Here is a 24,519-nt window from a genome sequence, read left to right on the forward strand (position 1 = left end):
TGTATTTGAATCCGCAAAAACAATATATACTTTCATCTATTTCCATCTGTTTTCCTGCCTTCTGTCAAGCGGGCAGGAAAACAGATGAAAGGATTGCTTATGCATGGAGGGAGCAGCATTTTAGCTGCTCCCTGCATGAGGGAGCAATGCCGGCTCCTGCTGTAGGTACGTATATACATATATATGTAAATACATAATAATAATATATATGTATATATAGATATATAGATATAGTCACCCGTAGGTAGTTATAGTTAGGACCGTGTTTCCATAGAGAAAAGCATTTTTTGACTTGCCTATATCTTTGGCAGTGGCCCTGTGATTCTTGCTGCGCATCGGAAATTTCAGGGTGATCTGTCAAGCGGGGACAGAGAAAAAGAGGGGGCTCCAAAAACATTGCATTTCGCATGTTGATTCCAAGAGGACCTGTCAACAGGTCGAGAGCCCGAACCATTTTATGGAATTAGGCCAAATTTGGCAGAAAGCTAGCTGCTGGTGCACAAATTGTGGTTTTTGTTATTTGGTGTAAATCCGTTCCGTAGTCTAGGAGATATTTAAGGGCAAAAAAATGTGTTTATCTCTGGCTGTGATTAATTGCGAAATTTGTGAATTTTCACGAATACATGTGCGATAAGAAGTGTTGCAATTCGCTGACCGCTTCCTGAGTAGAAAGTTGCAGCACGGTCCCCGGGGGTCAAAATTGAAATTGAAATTGGCATAAGGAGTCAGGGTGAAGGTACCCTGACCCCAGGGGTGTGATATAGGTGCGTTTTAGGGGCAAAGTATAGGTTTCATATAATTTTGCATCACAAATTCTGGCCTATTATTTGCAAAATATTTGCGAATATGGAATAGTTTGAAAGAAAATCCACAGACTCATTCATACACTAATTCATTCACTCATACATATACTCAGACACTCGCACACCCACGAACACACTCACTCACACATTCACTGACAGAGAGAGGCCCTGTGGCCAACCTGCACTGTGCACGGCCAAAGGCCATGCATGGGGTAGGGTTGGGTGGTTATAAGGACTTGGCTGCAAGGCCAGGCCTTGGGACCAACCCCTGCCACCCACGGCCAAAGGCCGTGCGCCGCAGAGGTTGGAATAACATATAGCAATTAAAATTACTTTACGTAAAAAAAAACATAGATATTCACTGACAAAAACAAAGGTTACAGTTCTGAATTACACTCATACAAAACCATAAAAATTCAGCACTTATAATTAGAGTTCTTTCCAGTAGCTGCACGGTCAACTCCAGTATTTGTTAGTGCTAACTGCCAGCAGACAGCAAGGATTTTGAATGCAGTGAAATGGTATTACTTTATATTTTGGGGGTATTATTCCATTTACTATTGAAGTGCTTGCCCTACAACAACTGATACTCTATGACTGATGCTCGAGGTTTAGAGCACAAACTAATCAATGATATACAAAAGTGATTTCATTATAGAAGCGATTTACAAATGTGTTAAAGAAAGGGCAATCCAATCATTGGGCCATTTCATTCTTTATGATTCTAATAGATGTTTTTACCATACAGCATTAATCCTATTTAGTAGTATTATGTATTTGTATTATGTATTTACAAGCACATTTTTGGAATTACACCTTTTTTATACCTGCTACTAAGTGGTAGAGTACTAGTTTATTCTTATACTATCTTGGTACTTTCTGGTAATGTAGAGACATAGGAATGAGTTCCTAAGCGAGGTCTGTCTCTGTGTGGAAGGTCTTGTGTGGTCTAGAAACAACCAATTCTTTGTATCCAGACTGCATGAGACTTTCCTTTTCTCAACCAAGGCCATGCTCACTTAGACCGACCCCGCTTAGGAACTGCTTTAGACATGCCACGTCTTTTCTCATTAGAAATTTGGTTTGTACCATCAAGTCTATTGACTAAGCTGCAGGACCTTCGATATAATGATGTCATCCTATTCAGATCTAATTGAATTACTGTAACAGCAGAATTTGCCCATACAAGGCCCTTTCCAGCTTAACTTGTCCAGATTAACTGACAAAGTATTATGCTCTTTTGAGAATTTGGACAGCCTTGAGAAAGCCCTAGACTTGTGTGCCACTTGAGAGGGAAGCGTGTGTTGGCTGAAGAAACAATAAGTTGTACCATTGAACAAATGAAGAATGCTATCAAATTTCTGTTGGTTGTTCAAGCTAAGAAATTTTGTGGAATAATTCCTCCTTTTATTCAATTAATCAAAATATTCCTAAAAGAATATACTAATAGATAATTGTTGTCAAAGCTAGCCAAATACATGCAGCTTCCTAATTAAAATGTTGTACATAACTAGGCTTTACCTAGATCAGGTGTACATTTTGCATCCTACTTTGGAACAACACCTATTTTACTTGAAAGAGATATTATGAGATGAGTGGGAAATTTTTAATAGCCCTACTCTCCCCACAACTGAGAGGAATTAGGAGAATATGATTCTAGAGAATCCTAAAAGTAGTAAGCATTATAAACATTAGAAACAAGCAACTACATTGTAAATACAACAAACAACCCAGTTACACCTAATAGAGTACAAACTCTTAAGTATCAGCCCCTTTGTAGTTTTCTAATGTTGCTTCTTGTTTTTCTTTGTAATTTTAGCATGTGACAGTTGGGAAAAATTAGTCCAATAGCTGGTCAACGGCATTCATTTTTTCCTTTTTAATGTCTGGCATAGGTTGTATGTGATAAGTATCTATTCTAGTGAGATTGTACCACAGCTTATAAGAACCCTTTGCAACTGTTTTCCAGTTAGATGACATATTCTGAATGGCATTAGCAAGAAACATCTTAATTAGATTGGAGAGGAAAATGTTTATAAAATAATGACACCCACCTAAAAATATGTTAGAATAATAAGTAAGTGAGGGAATTGAATGACTATCAATGTCTTTAGTCTTATTCCAAACCCAAACTGATGATCTGCAGGACATTAAAAAGACATTTGCTGCATCAATATACTTAGGGAAGAAGTGCAGAACCAATTTCCATTTGAAAAGATGACACAGAGTATCCCATTAAAACAAACTAGGATTCACTACACCCTCCCCATTGCCGTAACAAGCATGATGCCATGACTTGACGTCACCAACAGTGAATGAATCCAAATGCTAAAAAAGCTCTGGACTGAAAGCTAAAAGCATAAAATCTAGCTAAAAATCGCATTTAAAACATGTTAAAATCAATAGCTAAAAACATACGAAGAGATTTAGGCCCTCATTATGACATTGGCGGTAAATCCCACTTACAGCCATGCTACCAGCTTACCACCCTGGTGACAGATATCCTTTCACCATATTATGAAACACACACACCAATCCGACAGAATTCAGCCACATACACAAATCCGCCAGACCAAAGGTCAGTGCAAAAGTGGCGGTCCCAAAACCCATACCGTTACGCCAACAAAACAACGACCACCACATTATGACCCACGAATCACCACGGTGGACATTCAACAGTGGTAAATCGGGGGGGGGGTACATATCGCCGTGCTCAGAATGGACAACCACATACAAAACAACACCACATTGGCCAATACTAAAAACACAAGCCTGACACCCATACACACACCACACCCACACCACTATAAAACACATACCCACAGTACCCACAACCCTTTACAAATAACAATTGCCGCCAGGAGACTGAGAAGAAGAGCACAGAGACAACTAGACACACACAGCACTTACATCCATACACCCCTCACGCACTCCACCTCACACACCCCACCACATCACCCAACACACCCTCACCAACACGCATCACACAACACCCATGGCACCACAAAGGCACCCCGGTTTCACTTAGGAGGAGTTAAGGGTCATGGTGGAGGAAATTGTCAGGGTAGAGCCACAGCTCTTTGGAGCACAGGTCCTGCAAATATCCATTGCAAGGAAGATGGAGCTATGGCGGAGAATTATGGAAAGGGTTAACACCGTGGGACAGCACCCAAGAACAAGGGACGACATCAGGAAGAGGTGAAACAACCTACGGGGGAAGGTATGTTCCATAGCAGCAAGGCACCAGCTCGCCCTACATAAGACTGGCGGTGGACCCCCACCTCCTCCCCCACAGCTCACAGCATGGGAGGAGCAGGTACTGGCAATACTGTATCCTGAGGGACTCGCTGGAGTAGCCGGAGGACTGGACACTGGTAAGTCAACATTTACTAATCATCATCCCCCATATCTGCATGCCATCACACCCCCTCACCCTCACTCCCATCACTCCACACCATCCCACACACTGCACCTACACATATTACTAACCACAATGCAAAGCCCTGCAAGCAATACCAATGCATGGACACCACTCCCAGACCTGCATGGACACCCAACACCAAAGCATACACAGCATGCATAGGGAAACTAACAATCCCACAATACATCACCATACACAAGCAAAAGCTGGCAGCATAACACCAACCATAGAGGGGAAGCTAGGGAAGTACAAATGTCATACACTTGAAGCATAATACATCATTTACATCCCCACAGGTACCCCAGCTAATGTCAGCGGAGAGGAGTTGCCACCACTATTCAGTCCCCCAACAGAAGAGGCCCACAGTGATGACAGTAACTCTGGACTTCAGGATCTGGAGAACCTACCAAGCCCATCAGGGACCACTGGACAGTCTGTCACCCAAGCTCATTCACAGACCACCACAGAGCCTCCCCCATCAGGAACCAACCCCACAGCACCCACCCAACATACACACACCTCTTTTACCAGGACACATCAATCAGCAGTGTGCCCACCTGTACAGGGACCCCAGGCCACACCTCGCCCACAAGACAATCAGGGACCTGGGTCAGTGGCAGTGGGCACACGGTTCAGTGGACAGAGGCACAGGCCAACAGGAACACTGGGAGGACTGCTGTGTGCCAGATGGAGGACAGGACCACAGAACTGACTCTCCAGGAGGCACTATCCGAGATCCCTGGGAGCCTACCAACATTCCTTGGACACAATGGGCCAGATCCTTGACAACGTGCCGAAGAACAGGCAGCTGCAGGAGGGACAGTATCAGGGCATCAGGGAGGATTTGCAGGCCATTAACAACACCCTGATCTCCATAGCAGGGGTACTTGCAGACATGGCCAACATAATGAGGGAGGCAACAGCACACCAGCCGGCCCCTACCACTACCCAGTCAACTGAATAGCCCTCCACTTCTGCTGCCACTAGTGGCCAGGAGGCCCCGCCACAGGACCCACAGGCCACAGGCCACCAGCACCCCTATCCCTGCAGAAGGTGAACCACCCCGGAAATGTTCCCTGTGACCCAGACAGAAGCCAGAGATACTTGCCAAAACCACTGCCAGGAAATGAGACTCTCCTGATTGTCCCCCTTGTGTCGCACTCAGTCACCTTGTCCACCTTGAACCTCCCCTTCCTATGTCCCCTTTGGATACTGCAGCAAACAGACTGGAACAATACCCTGGACTTTCCTCCATCCTCATCCCGTTCCATTACACTTTACCCTCAATATCTTAATACTACAGTAAACACCCGTGGACAAACTTCGACTACTGGCATTTCACTTATTGCAAATTTATATTCATCGAAACAGCTACATCCATTGCAAATGAACTGTCCATAGTGAGAGCATAGAATGAATGACCTGTTGCTGGCTGTTGTGATCACATCAGGATATTGTTGTCATAACACCAACATCTGTAAAATGACAATCCATAGGTGACAGTAAGTAGAGGAAACAAGTGTGTAATGCCAGAATGCCAATGCCACACAGAATACAACAATAGTCATAGAAATGTGAAGTTTCACTGTCTCACCTGTGTGTCATTGGAAGTACTGACGGATCACTAATGTTCTGTTGCCCACATCCTCATCTTCTGCCTCCTCATTCTCACAGCCCTCAGGGTCTACTGTTGCCACAGGGGCATCACCAGTCTCCTCCTCCTGCAGAAAAGGTACTCTGAGGGCCAGGTTGTGCAACATGTAGCATGCCACTACTATCTGGCAGACCTTCTTGGGTGAGTAGCACAGGGATCCACCTGTCAGATCGAGGCATCTGAACCTGGCCTTTAGGAGGCTGAATGTCCTCTCGATGACCCGTCTGATTCGCCCGTGTTCCTCATTATAATGTTCTTCAGTCCTTGTCCTGGCATTCCTCACAGGGGTCAGCAGCCACAATAGGTTTGAGTAACCAGAGTCACCTGCAAATATTGAGGGACAACATTTAGCCACACACCATCCTAGTTGGCCAACAGCATAGGCATACACCAACATACACTATGTGGGGACCAAGGCCCACCTATAAGCCACACCCTGTGCCTCTGTAGTTGGGCCATCACATTTGGGATGCTGCTATTCCTCAGGACAAAGGCATCATGCACTGACCCAAGATACTTAGCATTGACATGGGAGATGTACTGGTCCACCAGGCACACCATCTGCACATTCATGGAGTGGAAACCCTTACGATTACCGCACACCTGTTCATTCTGCCGGGAGGGGACAAACGCAATATGTGTGTCATCAATCGCCCCACTTATATTGGGGATATGCCCCATTGCATAAAATCCAGCCTTCACAGTGGCCAGATCTTCCACCTGGGGGAAAGCAATGTAGCTGCACATGTGTTTTACCAGGGCACACAACACTCTTGCCAGCACTACTGAGAACATTGGCTGTGACATTCCTGCTGCCAAGCCCACTGTCACTTGGAAAGAAGCAGTTGCCAGGAAATGGAGCACTGATAGAATCTGCACAAGAGGAAGGATCCCAGTGGGGTGACGGATAACTGAAATCAGGTCAGGCTCCAACCGGGCACACAGCTCTGTGATTGTGGCCCTGTCCAGTCTATAGGTGAGTATTATGTGCCTGTCCTCCAGTGTAGCCAAGTCCACCAGGGGTCTGTACACGGGGGTATGTCTCCATCTCCTATTCATTGGCAGCTTAGGTATCTAAAGGACACAAGAGTGAGTAGGCTGTCACAATTTCAACAGCTATACAACAGCAGTCCACATCATACTTTCATGTTTTGGGACAGTGGAATTTAAAAGTATGTGCCTATTTATCCTATGACATAGCAATTATCGAAAGGCCTGCCCCCCCTGAAATGGCGACCGCCTGTCCTGTGTGTAGGGACAGGTGGAAGTGAGGTAATTCCACCAACGTTGTGCGCCGCGGCGGCAGGTGGTCATGAACCGCCGTGCAATTCCTCATTGGATAATATTGGGCCCCATGGGGTAGAGTGGCCAATGGGGATGCACGCCGGCAGTGATGGTATACAACGCAACGGACGTGATCCTCATTTTATTTCTCAATCATCACTTGTTCCCAGACCTTCCACAAGAGAAGACCTGCATTGCATGTGACCTGTGTCTGGAACCTACCATGGCCCGTGTGACCAGGGAAAGGGCCCCAGCCTTCACTTCGGAGGAGTTAGACTGACTGATGGATGGGGTCCTACCCCAGTACGGACTGCTGTATGGGCCTCCAGACCAACAGGTGAGTGCACTGTGGGCACTATGCATGTGGCATGAATGCATGGAGATGTGTGAAGGCATCGTGTAAGGGTGGGTGGGGGGTTGGGGGATTTTCTCTCGGCGGTGTACATGCTGTGAGCTGGCCTATGTGTGTTGCAATGGTGATGGTTGTATGGTGGGCCATGTGTGTGACATGCTGGAGTGATTGTTTAATGGAGTTCTCCTGCATGTATTACCTCTGCAGGTCAGCGCCCATCAAAAGAAGGGATTATGGTGTGTCATCGCCAAGGACGTGCGGACCCTGGGGATCTATGGCAGGCGGAGCACCCACTGTCAGAAATGGGGGGAGGACCTGAGATACTGGGCACAGAAGACCGTGGAGGCCCAGCTCGGGATGACCTCCCAACGAGGAAGAGGTGCCCGTCTGACCCTGACCCCATGATGGGCCGCATATTGACGGTGGCCTACTCTTAGCTGGATGGGCGCTTGAGGGCATCACAGCAGCCACAAGGGGTTGAGTACAGTGGGTATCATTACAACCTATGATTGGTGGGGTGGTATCCGGGTGGTGGTTGTGTGTTAGCAGGTGCCCCTAAGGCAAGGCCAGACATAGCAGCGTAGGTCCGCTGAAGGGTAATGGTTGCATGGCAAATACAGGTAACCTAGCTAGATAGTTTTCACTTCTAGGCAGGGCTGCGTGGGTCCCAGGTGTGATGCAGTTGGCAGGGGGTGCTCCCCCTCATGCCTTGGTAACTAGCCATTTCACTAGTAGTGCAATGCATAGTGCGTAGCCCTGTTCCCTGTGTGCGGAGTTCCGCCTGTGGCGATCTCCCCGTGTATATCATATGGCGGTCCGGACCGCCATGTTCATAATGAGGGCCTGTGTGTTCGAAAATACCACTTCTAGAAAGTGAGCATTTTCTTGCTTAAACCATTCTGTGACTCTTCCTGTTTGTGGACTCCCAGTTTGACAGTTGGGCTGTTTGCACGTCTCTCTAGACAGTGACACAAAGGGAGCTGGGGTGTAGTCTGCATTTCCTGATGCACCATCTGTGCTAGGAGGGAGGGGAGGAGTGGTCACTTACACGTGAAAGGGCTGTGCCTCCCTTCACACAATGCAATCTCCAAACCCCTGTTGTGTGTCTGGGGCCTGGCCTGGCCATCTAATACCTTCGGCAGGAAGATCGAGAAAGATGGCTATGACACACCAGCAATCAGTGCACCCATTGTCTGGAATGAGCCACTTGCCAGCATATGCAGGACAGAAAGCAGCTTTGTGACAGGTGGTATATTATGTGGTGTCTGCAGCCTGGATGTGATCTGTGGTTCAATGTGGTGCAGCAGGTGTAGCATGGCTTGCCGGTTGAGACAGTAAGCTCTAATGAGGTCTTGTTCCCTGAGGCCAAGAAGGGTTGTCCTGTTCCAGAATATCCTCTTCTGCCTTCTGTGTTGCCTTTCTGGGTGTCCTTGTGGTGGTTGTGGTTGCTGCAGTAGTGATGGTGGTTGCTGTTGTGGTTGTTGTACTCTGAGTCGTGTCCCAAGCTGGAGCAGTAACACTTCCATCTTGTCCTGTGGGTTGCCAAAGTTGCTTCTGCGAGATATCCGTAAGTACTGATATGTGAGCCTCATTTTAACGCCTGGTCTGACCCAGGCGTTAACGTTAAAATTTGACACGAATCAGGGTTAACGTCATATTTTGGGCCCGCCTTCCACCCTTGCGTCATTTTTGCACAGGTGGATAAATATAGCGCTAGGGGCTCAGAGTCATTTTTTGGAATGGAACGCCTACCTTGCATCTCAGTGGCGAAAGGTGGTTTCAGGCATCCAAAAATTGACGTTCACTCCTAAATGTGGACGCTAGACAGGTCCAGCGCCAAAATATAAATATGGAGTTAAGTTTGCGCTGAATTAGCATCAAATAAAATGACGCTAATTCAGCATAAACAGACTATAAATATGCTCTAGAGTGTTTTATAGTGTGTTTTGCAGGTGTTCACACCTGTCCCATCTACAATAGGTGTGGGCTACTAGCAGCTAATCTATAGCCACAGCCATAGTACTATAGTGAACAGGTCTGCGATGAACTCCCATCTTCATGGGCCCGCATCTGAAACACCGCCAGGATGACTGCGTGATCTAAATAGGCTCTGCGGGATCCTGCCATCAAGATGGCAATGGAGGGCATGCTCGTCGGCAATGGAGTCTGCCGTGTCGGCTACGGGATGCAGCTTGCGCAACAGAATGGACTCTTTCGTGGTGGCCTTTGGCTCAGCTGCAATACATCTAAATACGGTGGGCAGAAGACCATCGACATGATGGTTGTTTTGGGTTCAGGTCTGCGTCTGACACGGCTTAGCACTGAGACCGCCAAGATCGAAATCAAGCCGTGTTCATTTAGTCCAGGCATTTCATTTTTACACAGGTATTAAGGTTTCTTTTTTTTTTATTTCCTTGCTAGTACCTAAAAAAAAATCAGTTCACAACACACCATATCTTCATATGTTTCATTTTCCCATACGTAACATATGAAAACAAGCAGCTGGGACAAATCTTGTTATCCGTAGACTCTTCCAGTTGTAACAAGACATATGTAGTTCACAAGTTTTTTGGGTCAAATAATTCCCTGTCGACTGGTACATTTCATCAATTCTGCATGCAACCCTGTTACTGAAAGCGTAATTGTTTGTACTTCTATTGAGCTATTATTAACAAACATAATTCTAACCGCTTCTTTGTATCATTGGGAACACTATAAAGACTCACCAATTGTGTAGGGCTTACCACACTGGCCAATTCTAAACTTCATCAAGGATGAAGCGTACATAGGTTTTTCATTGATCTTAGTTAAATGAATAAGCTTCCTTTTTCAACGTCTTCAACATTTCTAGTTTCTTTTATTGGCAAAATGTAAAAGCTTACTTCTAACATCTTCAACGTTTCCAGTTTTTTTTTAGAAACATTTGATCAGCTACTTTTTCAATTTGGATGCTTTATCTCAATATGCAGATGCAATTTGTTTGGTCACATTCTCTTATTTGAGAGTACATCACATCAACCAACACAAATACACTGTCCCCATGGACCTTCTTCGTCTCCATTCCATGAAAGTCTGATTTTTAAGTAATCAGAATCATACTTTCTCAACACTTTTTTTGTTTTGCTTGCATGGAACCAAATATTGAAGGCTCTTCTTTATAGCCTTTTATTACTTTTCTTTGTTTGATCAGTATTTCATTTTTTACATCAACTCCAAAATTCACAGTCAATGTTAGTTTCTTTGTGAACCACTTATTCATATGTCGGTCATGTCCACTAAGAGGATCAACTCAGACAGGAGAGTAATAAGCAAAAAAACAAGGCAAGTAAGATTGATGTTTTATTTCCAGTAAGGCACATTAGTTTTTAGATTGCTTTGTAGTTAATGCGTGCATTGTTGTCTCTGAACTGGACTCTATGGAGAAGATAGGCCTGCTTGCATATGATTCTGGAATCTTCCATCAATGTAAGTGGAACTATCCAGAAGAAACACGTTTCACATCGATCAGGGTGAACAGAAGGTTAGGATACTAACATGAAGGGGTGATGGTGTTAAATGGTTCCTGTTAGACCTGACATCATTGGTGTGGTATTCCAACAAACGTTTTCTATTCACCCATCCTGTTTCCTGAATAAGGGCCATATATATACTTTTTGACGCAAAACTGCGCCAACACAGTTTTGCGTCAAAAAGTTTAACGCTGGCTAACGCCATTTCTTTGCGCCGCTCGGTCATCAAATTTATACTTTGACCCACGGCGGCACAAACCACTGGTGTGAGTAATTTTGTTTACTCAAACCAATGCGTCACATCGTAAAGAAAAATGACGTTAACGCAGCTAAAATTACTTTGATCCGGTTTACGATGTCGCAAACCAGATACGCACCTTTTTTTGCCGCAATAGCGTCAAAAAGCGGCGCAAACACTGCAAAATGTGCAAAGGAGAACCAAAATTGATCCCAGAAGCTTTGAGAGACCCCAGGAAGATGACAACCGACCAGGAACCAGCCAGGAGGACCCACACAAGACCCAGGAGAGGGAGAAGAAGAAAAGAAAGTGTTGGTTCAGTGCAGAGGAGTAGGAAATACTGGTGAAAGAGGTAACGGAACACCAGCACCAACTTTTTGTCACCTCTAAATTGCCAATTGGTACGAGAGAGGCAATTTGGCAACAAATTGTGGACAAGATAAACACTGTGGCTGAAGTACGGAGAACAGTCATTGAGTGCAAGAAACACTGGCATGACTGCAAGCGCAGGACCAAGGAAAAGATGGCCAGGAACAGGAAGACAGCATTGCAGACTGGAGGAGGTAGTCCAGCACCGCAGGAGGCCCTGGCCCACATGGAGGAGATGGCGGCAGTGGTCATCCCTGAGGAGATCGTCACAGGGATTAAAGGACAGGACAGCGCAGACTACAAGGAGACAACACAGATGCAGGGTAAGTCGCATGGGTAACAAAAATGGCTATTTGTAAACTGTAAGCGGGGGCGGGACCTACCTACTACACAATGGATGGAAATCATGATATTCAGGGAGTGGAATGGGCAAAGGGGCACGGGGGCATGGGCTGTTCATCGGAAACCTGGGGCACAGTACTACACTACACCAATGACATTTGCATTGGGTTATGCTGCCATGCCAAGGATATTGGAAAGGTAAAGCCAGTCCAGTAGGGTAGGGTACAACGTAAAACTGGCCTGCTGCCACATGACAGCTGGTATTGTCGCTACATGAACTAGGGCTCAATTAATAGTCTCAGGCCATATCCGCAAATGGAATTCAACATTGACAACAGTTCACATTACCATCTCTGCTGTGTGTGCAGGTCAAGTAGCTAATGGCAGTTACGTGCCCATGGATCAAACAGTCCCAAATTAGAGGGTTCAGGATGACAACGTTATCAATCCCCTGAAATCAATCAAAATGTGCCAAACCAGTCAAATGTGAATGTCCATAGTCGCTACAAACATCAGCCATTGTCATAAACATTATGAGGTACACAGGAGTAATGTCATACCCATGCTGCATATGTCAGGGTCCACCCTGTGCCTGGGTCACAATAGCTGCAATGACACCATGCAACATCCCAACTGTTCTACTGCTCAGAAAACAGCAGTGAGGGGGAGGACATATGTAACTGGCTAGTGAAATACACCTCCACAGTCAGAAGAGGAAATGGAACACTGCTAGGACAATCAGTGCAATCCAATGTAGCACTCATTCCCGAACATCAATAGTACACTCTACCAATGCTGACATCTGTAGTGTGCCATGCCAATGCTATACATAGTATATGCTAGGTCTCAGAAACATATAGCTGGATGTGAAATATCTGAGACTGGGGCAGTTCCACATTGTTAAGTGTTGTGCAAGTGCCATCAGAACACCCACAGCCAGTGCAAGGCCACAACATGAGAATGGAAGCAGACGGTGGGTTGAGTAGGACAAGAAGTTGGCAATATACAATTTGGGCAGAACCTACACCTAGAGGATATGACGCTGACATTGCCCCAAACTGCCCACACTACATGTGGCATGCAGGAGGGGTATAGACCTGGGAAAATTCTAATATTAATGACAGGAACAATGAACAGGAACCAATATCACAATGTGCAACTAATAGGAAGTCAGGCACGTCACATTACAAATGCCACAACACAGACACACTAATTGTACCATATCTCATTGCAGAGGACGATGGCTCTCCTGGGGATATGCCTGTCTTGGATTTCCCTGAAGACATGGATGACGAGCTGACAAACATCAGCCAATAGACCGTCCAAGGTGTCCTCAGAATCCTCCAGACCCCATCTTCAGTCGCAAGGAGGAGCACAGAGGCAGCAGCCATCACAGAGGACCCATCCAACACCCCAATAGTATGCCCTGCCAGCTCCAACCCATCTGAGGACTCTGATGACACTGGCACCAGCTTTGAGAGAACTGTAGTTGGAGTACAGCGTGAGCTGGCCACGGAGGTGCTGGTGGGGATGCATAATATGGCAGCCAGCCTAGAGGGGGTGTGTTTGTGCATGATGACAACTGTAGAACAGGCAACAGCCATGCAAGGGAGAACATCAATCTTGCAAGAGCTGCAACAAAGTGTAATGGAAATCAGCACAGCAGTAAGGGAGTTGACATAACACCTCCAACAACAAACCTTTCAACGCGTGCATGAATGTAATATTGACCCCCTCAGGGCTGACCTGGCTGGATACAGGGCAACAAGGTTAGTACCTTTGAGGGGCTCTACAATTTGATTATGAGGGAGCACCTTCTAACCAATTGTGTCCAAGAGAAGCTCCGCCAGTATCTAGTTGACTCTAGGTTGACCAACCCCAGAGAGCTGGGGGAGGCAGCAGATGACTGGTTAAGAACTAGGGTTAACCAGAAACCCCCAGGGGGTGATCAGAAAAAGGGAGGACATGGTTCTTCTCAGGGGAAGAACCAAGGGAAAGATGATTAAAAGCCCAAGGAGTCCTCACAAGAGTCCCAAAAACTTATCAGGGTGGGGGAGCCCCGAGCCATTCCACTTCTAAGGGGGAAGGGTATCAGGGAAAGAATTATGATCCTGCTAAAGCAGGAAAGTTTCAGGAGCTTGCTAAGGCCGGCAAGTGTTTTGAGTGTCATCAACCTGGACACAAAAGAGGAGATGCTATCTGCTCCAAGAAGCCCCACACTGGTGGGCAATCCCAGGGGATTGCTAGTGTAGGGTTGGGGGTGGAAGTTGGCCCAGGGCTGGGATCAGGGTACACAGAGGTCACCTTAGTATCCGTGGGTGGGGTGGACATTGATACTATGGCCACCTTACCTCCCAGCATGGAGAGGTATAGGCAGAGGCCTAAAGTCAATGGGACTGATGTGGAAGCTCTGAGAGATACAGGAGCCAGTGTGACAACGGTCACAGAGAAGCTGGTTTCTCCAGAACAGGTCTTACCTGGTGTCTTCCACCAAGTGACTTATGCAGATAGCAGAACCAAACTCCATCCCATGGCCATGGTGAGTCTGGAATGGGGAGGTGTGACTGGCCCTAAGAAGGTATCTGTAGCTCCTGCCCTCCCAGTAGAGTGTCTGCTGGGAAATGATCTTGAAGCATCTGAATGGTCAGAGGTGGAGAGAAGGGTCCATGCACAGATGCTGGACCTCCCTGAATGGGTGTGTGCTGTGACCAGGTCACAGGCAGCACAACAGGGAAGTGCTGGACACTTGGACCCTGGAACAATGGGCCAAGCCTCCAAGAAGAAGAGAAAGGACACTGGGTCTGGCTTGCCAGCCCCTACAAGTACACAGGGTCAGGAGGAATCCAACCCTGAGGGGGAGGATCTGACCTCTGAGTTAGGGATGTTTCCCCTGCAAGCTCTGCCTGACTTGGCAGAACTGCAAGGGGCAGGTGGGACCACCAGAGAAGAGTTGTGCCAGGGACAAAGAGAGTGCCCACTCTTGAGGGCCTGAGGCAGACTGCTGCCAGGCAAGAACAAGGGGATACCAGTGGGACCCACAAGGTTTACTGGGAGGATGGAGTTCTCTACACTGAGGCAAGGGCCCTCAAACCAGGGGCCACCAGGAGAGTAGTGGTCCCCCAGAAGTATAGAGAATTCCTCCTTACCTTAAGCCATGATATCCCCTTAGCTGGACATTTGGGACAGACCAAGACCTAGAACAGGCTGGTTAACCATTTTTATTGGCCCCAAATGTCAGAAAAAGTCAAAGAGTTTTGCAGCTCCTGTGTCAACTGCCAAGCCAGTGGCAACACATGGGGCAAGCCAAAGGCTCCCTTGATACCACTGCCAGTGGTTGGGACTCCCTTTGAGCGGGTGGGATTGACATTGTTGGTCCCCTAGACCCACCAACTGCCTCAGGTAACAGGTACATTTTGCTGGTTGTGGACCATGCCACCAGGTACCCTGATGCAATACCCCTCCGGACAGTCTCTGCTCCCACAGTGGATTGGGCCCTACTTGGTGTGTTCACCAGAGTGGGGTTCCCAAAGGAGGTGGTCTCAGATAGGGGCACAAACTGTATGTCAGCCTATCTGAAAGCCATGTGGGATGAGTGTGGTGTTACTTATAAGTTCACCACCCCCTATCATCCACAGACCAATGGTCTGGTGGAAAGATTTAATAAGACCCTGAAGGGCATGATCATGGGTTTGTCTGACAAACTCAGGAGGAAATGGGATGTTCTCCTCCCATGCCTGCTGTTTGCCTACAGAGAGGTGCCACAGAAGGGGGTTGGATTCAGCTCCTTTGAGTTACTGTTTGGGGACCCTGTAAGAGGCCCATTGTGCTTGGTGAGAGAGTCTTGGGAAAAGCCTCTCAGAGAGTCCAAGGAGAATGTGCTAGATTATGTGCTGGGCCTGCGGTCACGCATGGCTGAGTACATGAAGAAGGCAAGCAGAAACCTGGAGGCCAGCCAGGAGCTCATGAAGGTCTGGTATGAACAGAAGGCTACCATGCCTGAGTATCACCCAGGGCAGCTGGTGTAGGTTTTGGAGCCCATGGCTCCTAGGGCACTTCAGGCCAAATAGACTGGGCCCTATCCAATTCTGGAGAAAAAGGGTGAGGTCACCTACTTGGTGGACCTTGGCACCCCCAGGAATCCTCATAGGATCCTGCATGTTAACAGGCTGAAACCCCACCAGGACAGGGCAGACATGACCATGCTGATGGTCACTGATGAAGGGAAGGAGGAGGAGAGTGAACCTCTGCCAGACCTCCTGTCCTCAAATGCACAAGATGGGTCAGTGGAGGGAGTGGTGCTCTCTCCCAAGTTGACAGACCAGCAACAAAAAGACTGCAAACAGGTTTTGGAACAGTTTGCTAGTCTGTTCTCCCTGACCCCTGGACTCACCAATTGGTGTGTCCATGACGTTGACACTGGTGACAGCTTGCCTGTCAAGAACAAGCTATACAGGCTGTCTGAACAGGTCAAGGCCAACATCAAAGCTGAAGTGGCTATGATGTTGGAGCTCACGGTAATTGAGCCCTCTGACAGTCCTTGGTCCAGTCCAGTGGTACTGGTACCCAAACCTAATCCCCAAGGTGGGAAGAAGGAATTGAGATTTTGTGTGGACTACAGAGGTCTAAACGCAGTCACTAGGACTGATGCTCACCCCATACCTAGAGCTGATGAGCTCATTGATAGGTTGGGGGCTGCCAAATTCCTGAGCACATTTGATCTGACCTCAGGATACTGGCAGATTGCCTTAAGTCCAGGAGCTAAGGAGAGGTCAGCATTTTCCACACCAGAGGGCCACTTTCAGTTCAAGGTGATGCCCTTTGGCCTGAAAAATGCTCCTGCCACCTTCCAACGGTTGGTGAATAGAGTCCTGTCTGGGTTGGAATCTTTCAGTGCAGCTTATCTGGATGATATAGCTGTATTTAGTTCCACCTGGGAGGACCACCTAGTCCACCTGAAGGAAGTGCTTCAGGCCCTGCTTCAAGCAGGCCTGACTATCAAGACAAGCAAGTGCCAGATGGGGCAAAGCTCAGTTGTGTACCTGGGCCACCTTGTTGGTGGAGGCCATGTACAACCTCTCCAGCCCAAGATCCAGACTATCCTGGATTAGGAGGCTCCTAAAACCCAGACTCGGGTCATGGCCTTTCTTGGCCTGACTGGGTACTACAGGAGGTTTGTTCAGAATTATGGGACCATAATGGCCCTTCTGACTGAGCTTACCTCCAAGAAACAGCCCAAGAAGGTAATTTGGACCCCAGAGTGTCAGAAAGCTTTTGTGTTCAGCACCAGTGTTACTGGCCCCTGACTATATCAAGGAGTTTATAGTGCAAACAGATGCTTCAGAGGAAGGGATTGGGGCAGTGTTAGCACAAGTTAATGAAGAGGGCCAAGATCAACCAGTTGCCTTCATCAGCAGGCGACTACTCCCCAGAGAGAAAAGATGAAGTGCCATTGAGAGGGAGGCCTTTTCTGTGGTCTGGTCCCTGAAGAAGTTGAGGCCATACTTGTTTGGCACTCACTCCCGTGTACAAACTGACCACAGACCTCTCAGATGGTTGATGCAGATGAGGGGGAAGAACCCAAAACTGTTAAGGTGGTCCATTTCCCTACAGGGGATGGACTTCACAGTGGAGCACAGACCTGGGACTGCCCATGCCAATGCAGATGGCCTTTCCAGGTTTTTCCACTTAGCTGATGAGGACTACCAGGGTGTAGGTTAGTACCCATCACCTTTCATCTGGGGGGGGGGGCAGTGTAGGAAAGTCCTCCTTTTTGCCCTGGTGACCCCCACACTTTTTGGACAGGTACTGGTGGTTACTGACTCTTGGCTGTGCCCTGGGTACTGCTTACCAGTCCCAGGGCCAGTGCTCTGTGTAAAATGGATATGCAAATTAGGCTAATTATAATTGGCTAAGTTAACCTACCTATAAGTCCCTAGTATATGGTAGGGCATGTAGGTTTAGGGACCACAGCATAGGTAGTGCACCCATAGGTGCACTGCTGAGGTGCCCAGTGTCATTTTTAAGGCAGGCCTGCCTTGCTGGCTGCTTTTAAATTAAATTTATATGCAAATTCGACTTTGGAATTCAAAGTGTCTCCAAAGTCTTAAACTACCTTATTTTTACATATAAGTCACCCCTAAGGTGTGCCCTATGTGCCCCTAAGGCTGGGTGCCATGTAACTATAAGCAGGGACTTTATAAAAATAGTTTTATAAGCCCTGGTGAGGTAAAAACAACCAAATTAGTTTTTCCCTCATTGTAGTAAATGGCCTTCATAGGCTAGAATGGGGAGACCTTATTTTAATTTTTAAAGTCTCCTTAAATGATGCATACCAAGAGTTTGGTATTAAATTAATTGTTGTAAAAAGTCCCACAACTTCCAGTTGTGGGATTTAATATGACTTGTTCAGGTAAAGCGTTTTAAACTTTACCTGAAAAGTTGCCAATTTCAGCCCCTCTAGCAGCCTGGCCAGGCTGCCTTGATGAGGTGTGAAGTGGCCTGGCTTCACACAAAGGAATGAGCCTGTGGAAGGGAATCTCCCCTCAGCAGATGGTGAGGCAGGAAGGGGGAGGGCTGCCAAACTGGTCTTCAAAGGCAGAGAAGGACATTTGGAGCAAGCAGCAACACCCCCACATCCTGCAACCCCAGACAACTAGGTGCCCCCTTGATTAGATTAGGAGAGGGCAGGAGAGGGGTGTGTTTATGATTTTTAGCCACACCAGTGGGTGGGCACAGCCAGATGTAACCTCAAAAAATCAGATTCAGCCATGGTGGATTTTTGGAGAATGTTGCCTCCTGGGATTGATTTTTGCCCCACTTCTCAGGAAGTGGTCATCACAGGGGGAAGGACCCTGCACCTTATTGGAGAACCAGGACTCCCCTGCTTTTCACCCAGGAGCAAGGATAAAACTGGCAGACCTGCACCCACAACTCAGATCCCCATCAGATTCCAACAAGGCAGAACCAAAGGAGAAGAAGGACTGCCCTGCTGGACCCCTGGCCTGCACCTGGAGCCTGCACTCAGGACTGCACCAGCTACACACTTGGGCTTCACCACAAGAAGGACTTTGCCTGGCTTCAACTGGTTCAAGGAGGGACTCCCTGTTTGCTACAGGTGAAAAATTGCTAAAGAGAGTCCCCTGCACCAACTCCTGAAGATATCAACCAGCTGGCCACTACCCATTGGCCAAAAAGGAGTTTGCGCCAGGTGCATTCTGGGAGTTGTAGTCCGCACCCCCAAGGACCATCTCAGAACATCTGGACCCTTGGGGTGAGCTGTGGACCTCAAAAGAACCTTAAAAGGACATCTGGGAGAAGCCCCAGAAGTTTAGAGAAGTTTGGAGAACTTTTGAAAAAAAAAAGCTCCATAGAGGGACCGACCCGCTGCAGCAACTCTAGCCGGCTTGACTCAACCTCGACTCGGCCTGATTTGCTGGTTCGTCCCGGTAAAGAAACATCTCCGAAAAAGAGACTAAGGGCATGATTCTAACTTTGGAGGACGGTGTTAAACCGTCCCAAAAGTGGCGGATATACCACCTACCGTATTACGAGTTCCATAGGATATAATGGACTCGTAATACGGTAGGTGGTATATCCGCCACTTTTGGGACGGTTTAACACCGTCCTCCAAAGTTAGAATCAGGCCCTAAGTCCGAAGGTAAAAAGTTGACCGGGACCTCCCAGCCAGCGTATCCGAGGAGGGCTCCAGGGACGTCGGATCAAGATCCAGGTTTACCCCAGTCGAAGGAATTTCACCTCGAAAAAACGACTAAGTACAAAGGTAAAAATCTCCACCGAGGATTCCCGCATCGCGTATCTGGAGAAGGGCTCTAGGAGGTCGTATTGGACTGGCAGGTTCGTCCCGCTGAAGAAAATCTTCGAAAAAGAGACTAAGGGCCAGATGTAGGAAAAAAACAAATTGCGACTTGCAATTTGCGAGTACGTGCGACTCGCAAATTGCAACTCGCAATTTGGCATGCAGAAAGGTGTCTCAGACACCTTCTGCAACTCGCAATGGGGTCGCAAAGACCCACCTCATTAATATTAATGAGGTGGGTCGCATTTTGCGACCCCATTGCGAGTATGGGCACTCACGGGGATGGTGGCCTGCTGGAGTCAGCAGACCACTATGTCCGTGACTGCTTTTTAATAAAGCAGTTTTTTTTTTTTATCTGCAGCCCGTTTTCCTTAAAGGAAAAGGAGCTGCACTTAGAAAAAAAAATGAAATCTTTTGTTTCGGTATTTTTCAGAGCAGGCAGTGGTCCATAGGACCACTACCTGCTCTGAAAAATTATTTTTGTTTCCATTCACAAAGGGGAAGGGGTCCCATGGGGACCCCTTCCCGTTTGCGACTGGGTTACCATCCACTTCAAGTGGATGGTAACTGCGATTTCATTTGCGACCACTTTCGCTGTCGCAAATGAAATTGAATAGCATTGCGAGTCGCAAATAGGAAGGGAACTCCCCTTCCTATTTGCAAGTCGAAAATGCATTCCGACTCGCAAAATGCATTTCTGTATAGCAAAGAGGCTTTTGCGCCTCGCAAACGGCGTTTTTCGCTGTTTGTGAGGCGCAAACACTTTGCTATATCTGGCCCTAAGTGTGAAGGTAAACTTTTAACCGAGGCCTCCCGCGGCCTGTAGCCGAGCAGGGCTCCATCGTGGTCAGCCTTAAACTTTGAATTTGCCCGGTAGAGGTGCAACCAGATGACCCGATTGGCGCTTTTTGTTTCTAGGCACTAAAAAAACAATAATTCTTTAAAAATTCATATCTCCGGTTCCCCTTATCCGATTTTATTAGTTTTTGTGCTTAAAGATAAAAATATAATCTATTTTTATAAATTGGTTTTGGATTTTTAAACTGTTTCCTGTGTTTTATTTAAGTACTGTTTTGTGATATTTGAATGCTTTACACTCTGGCCCTCATTCCGACTTTGACCGGCGGCGGTCGCCGCCGGCCTGTCGGGGGCCGCCAGAATACCGCTGCGCGGTCAAAAGACCGCCGCGGTAATTCTGACTTTCCCGCTGGGCTGGCGGGCGGCCGCCTTCAGGCCGCCCGCCAGCCCAGCGGGAAAGATGCTTCCACGATGAAGCCGGCTCGGAATCGAGCCGGCGGAGTGGAAGCTGTGCGACGGGTGCAGTGGCACCCGTCGCGTATTTCACTGTCTGCCAAGCAGACAGTGAAATACTTGTAGGGGCCCTCTTACGGGGCCCCTGCAATGCCCATGCCAGTGGCATGGGCACTGCAGGGGCCCCCAGGGGCCCCGCGACCCCCCCTACCGCCATCCGGTTCCCGGCGGTCGGACCGCCGGGATCTGGATGGCGGTAGGGGGGGTCGGAATCCCCTCGGCGGCGCAGCAAGCTGCGCCGCCTTGGAGGATTCAATGGGGCGGCGGTACACTGGCGGGAGACCGCCAGTGTTGCCGGTCCGACCGCGGCTTTACCGCCGCGGTCGGAATCCCCATTGGAGCACCGCCGGCCTGTCGGCGGTGCTCCCGCGGTCCTCCGCCCTGGCGGTCTTTGACCGCCAGGGTCAGAATGACCGCCTCTGTCTCTTAAGTTAAGCCTTGACGCTCCTTGCCAAGCTACCAAGGGCTGAGCTGGGTTTAATTTACTGAGACCTAACTGGACCTTCGTGGAGGTTAGTGGCCTATTGCTAAGTGCAGGTACCTACCTGCCCTTACCAATAACCCATTTTCCAACAGGCCCTAACTACCCTAAGCTAAACTTACTTATCACATTTAACTAAACACTCTAAACATCAACCCCCCTTATATGACGGGGCACATGTAGGACAACATATACTAACCTAAACACATACTATCTTACACTAAACAAATATATATATATATATATATATATATATATATATATATATTTTTTTAAATATATATATATTTTTTTCATACACAAAAACCCCAACATCATCCACCACCCACCCATCCACACTACATAAAAAAACATGTAAAAATATCATACCCCCACCCCAACCCACTACTACTAACTGAACTAACAGCCTATTCTAACCTGACACTAAGACCCCTAAACCCACTAATTAAAAGAACCAGAAAAGAGGAAGGAGGGGAGGGAATCATGGGTGAGGGTATCAGATTCACAAGTTCGCCCTCCGCAGGGTCTTCTTAATGGCACGCACCCTCTTATTTATTTGTGACACCTCCTGCTGCAGCCTGTGCAGTCTGTGCAACATCCGTTGCATGTCACGTTACATAGCACGAAAATCACCTGTGTCAATGACTGCAGCAGGGGTGGTATGAGTGCCAGTTGTTGAGGGTTGTCCAGTTGGTGGTGCCATGCTTGGAGGGGGAGGTGCAGGTGCTGCTGTCAGTGGTCCTGGAGCTGAGGAAGTCGATGGTCCAGCAAAGGTGCCTGCTATGATTGGTGCCACCTGGGTCGAAGTAGTGGTGCTGGTGGTAGCGGCTGTTGTAGACACAGAAGGGCCCCCTAGGGTAAATGCCCTCCACACCCCTGAGGCTCTTTCATGGCAATAACGCTGTGCCATGTGGTGGAACCCAGACCCCACATCCAGAATGTGGCAGTAACACATCGCCTCCGCTGAAATTCATGGATCTGGCTGGCATCCATATTGGCTGCTGTTAAAAAAGATAAAGCCAAACATTAGGTACATCATTGTGTGATACAGCTACTGATGAGAATCAGACAATACATCTAATGTAGCTGAAACAGGCCATATCACCATACAGATCACAGATTCTCCCTGAGGACGTACATGCCAACTCAGCCTACACATATCCTATCTAACAGCACAGCAATGCTCTAAAAGATGTGTACCAACTTAAATGAGCTAAGCATCATTGTGCAGCCATTAGTCACGTAACAAATGATGCAAGTCCTCCACATGTGACAGGCCAACTAATGACTATCTTCTGGATGACAATCAAGGGCCACAAGATCTGTGATTTGTAAATGGAATTGCCAGGATGGTATGCAGTTTCTAATCAAGAGTGGAAATCCTAGGTTTGGACAAGTGATTTACAGATTTACATGTCTGTGTACTAAACTTGGATCATCACACCTAGGTACACATTTCATAACCCTAAGCCTGTGCCTCAGGGGGGGATGGACAAGCCACACATACCTTCAAACATCAAGGACACCCAGGAAGCTTTGGATAGCTATACATGGGTTTAGGAGGTCCACCACAGGTAAGGAGGGTGTGCAACTAGGATAGACACAAACCTTGGACAATCTCATCCACATTTATGTTTATAATTGCATACAATTGTCAACATCATTTGATACCACTAATTCCTGTCCTACAACAAGCAGATAGATGCTAGCACACATCTGGGCATGAGCTGCATGCACACCTTTGACATTGTACTCAAGTGCCACATGCACGTAGCCCAACATGTGGAGCTACATGCTGCTAGAAAGTCAAACATACGGTCAAAAATGTTCATTAGTGAACAGGAAGGCTCATGTCTGTGGGTAAGACTTTGGCATCCCTATTCTGTGAGATTTAGGGTCTGACTTGCTGACTAAATCATAAATATGGCCCTCTGCAAAAATTACTTTGCAAAATGTTTTACAACAAATGTCAACCTATTCACATGGTCATGCCTACAGGGCTGCACTACAATCCCAAAATATGACTATACGCTACTGATTGTCAAACTCAAATATAGAAAAAAAAGTGACACTCCAGTCAAGTTATATATTAGATCATGTGCCAACACATCATACCTTGCTATGTGTCCAACACACAGGAGTCAATCACACAACAGCTTCAAACACAACACAGAACAGAAATATCGATACTTACTGGATGGGTCTGGGTCTTCAAATCGAGCCACTTCACCAATTGTGTAAGGGGCAGGTCCACCTGTAAAGCATGGAAGGGTGAAATGTGCTCAATGTCTGTGCACTGTACAACACTTTCAAATAAAATGACTGTGTGTGACACTATATCAGAAAGTCCAGCCTCTCAGGCATAATAATACTCCAACAGACATAGCACTGCAAATATGTATAGACCCTGTCACTCCAGTGAGTGATACACACACATCTGCACACATGCAGTGGCCGTAACTATCATGTGGTGACAAACATGATCCATCAATTGGTTGCAGACTCATTTATGGAGTGTACTCCTTTCATCATTTGTAGTAATGAGAGACATGCAAAGCCACATTCCTGGAGCACTGCAATACCAGTCACTCAGGTATTGTGGCTTGTGCATCAAGGGACAATCAGTTACTGTGTGATGCTCATGCAGGTTGATTGAAGGTCATGATTTATTATGCTTTCTATGGTCCCTTACATGTAGGGCCTGTGTTGTGTGTAGGTTACATATGCTACATTAACAGCGTACCCTGAGCCACATATGCCCCCTATGACACCAAAATGGCAGGGATCCTGTGTGTTACTTGGGGACAATTTGAGGCAAGACATGGATTGACCATTTTTAATATTTTAATACAACAATTAAATATATGCTGACAGTGTATATAGTTGTCATCCATGACAGAATGCATAGGCACAGGTGTAGTCATTGCACCTGAAATGTC

This window comes from Pleurodeles waltl, chromosome 10, assembly GCF_031143425.1.
Source record: "Pleurodeles waltl isolate 20211129_DDA chromosome 10, aPleWal1.hap1.20221129, whole genome shotgun sequence".
Lineage (NCBI taxonomy): Eukaryota > Metazoa > Chordata > Amphibia > Caudata > Salamandridae > Pleurodeles > Pleurodeles waltl.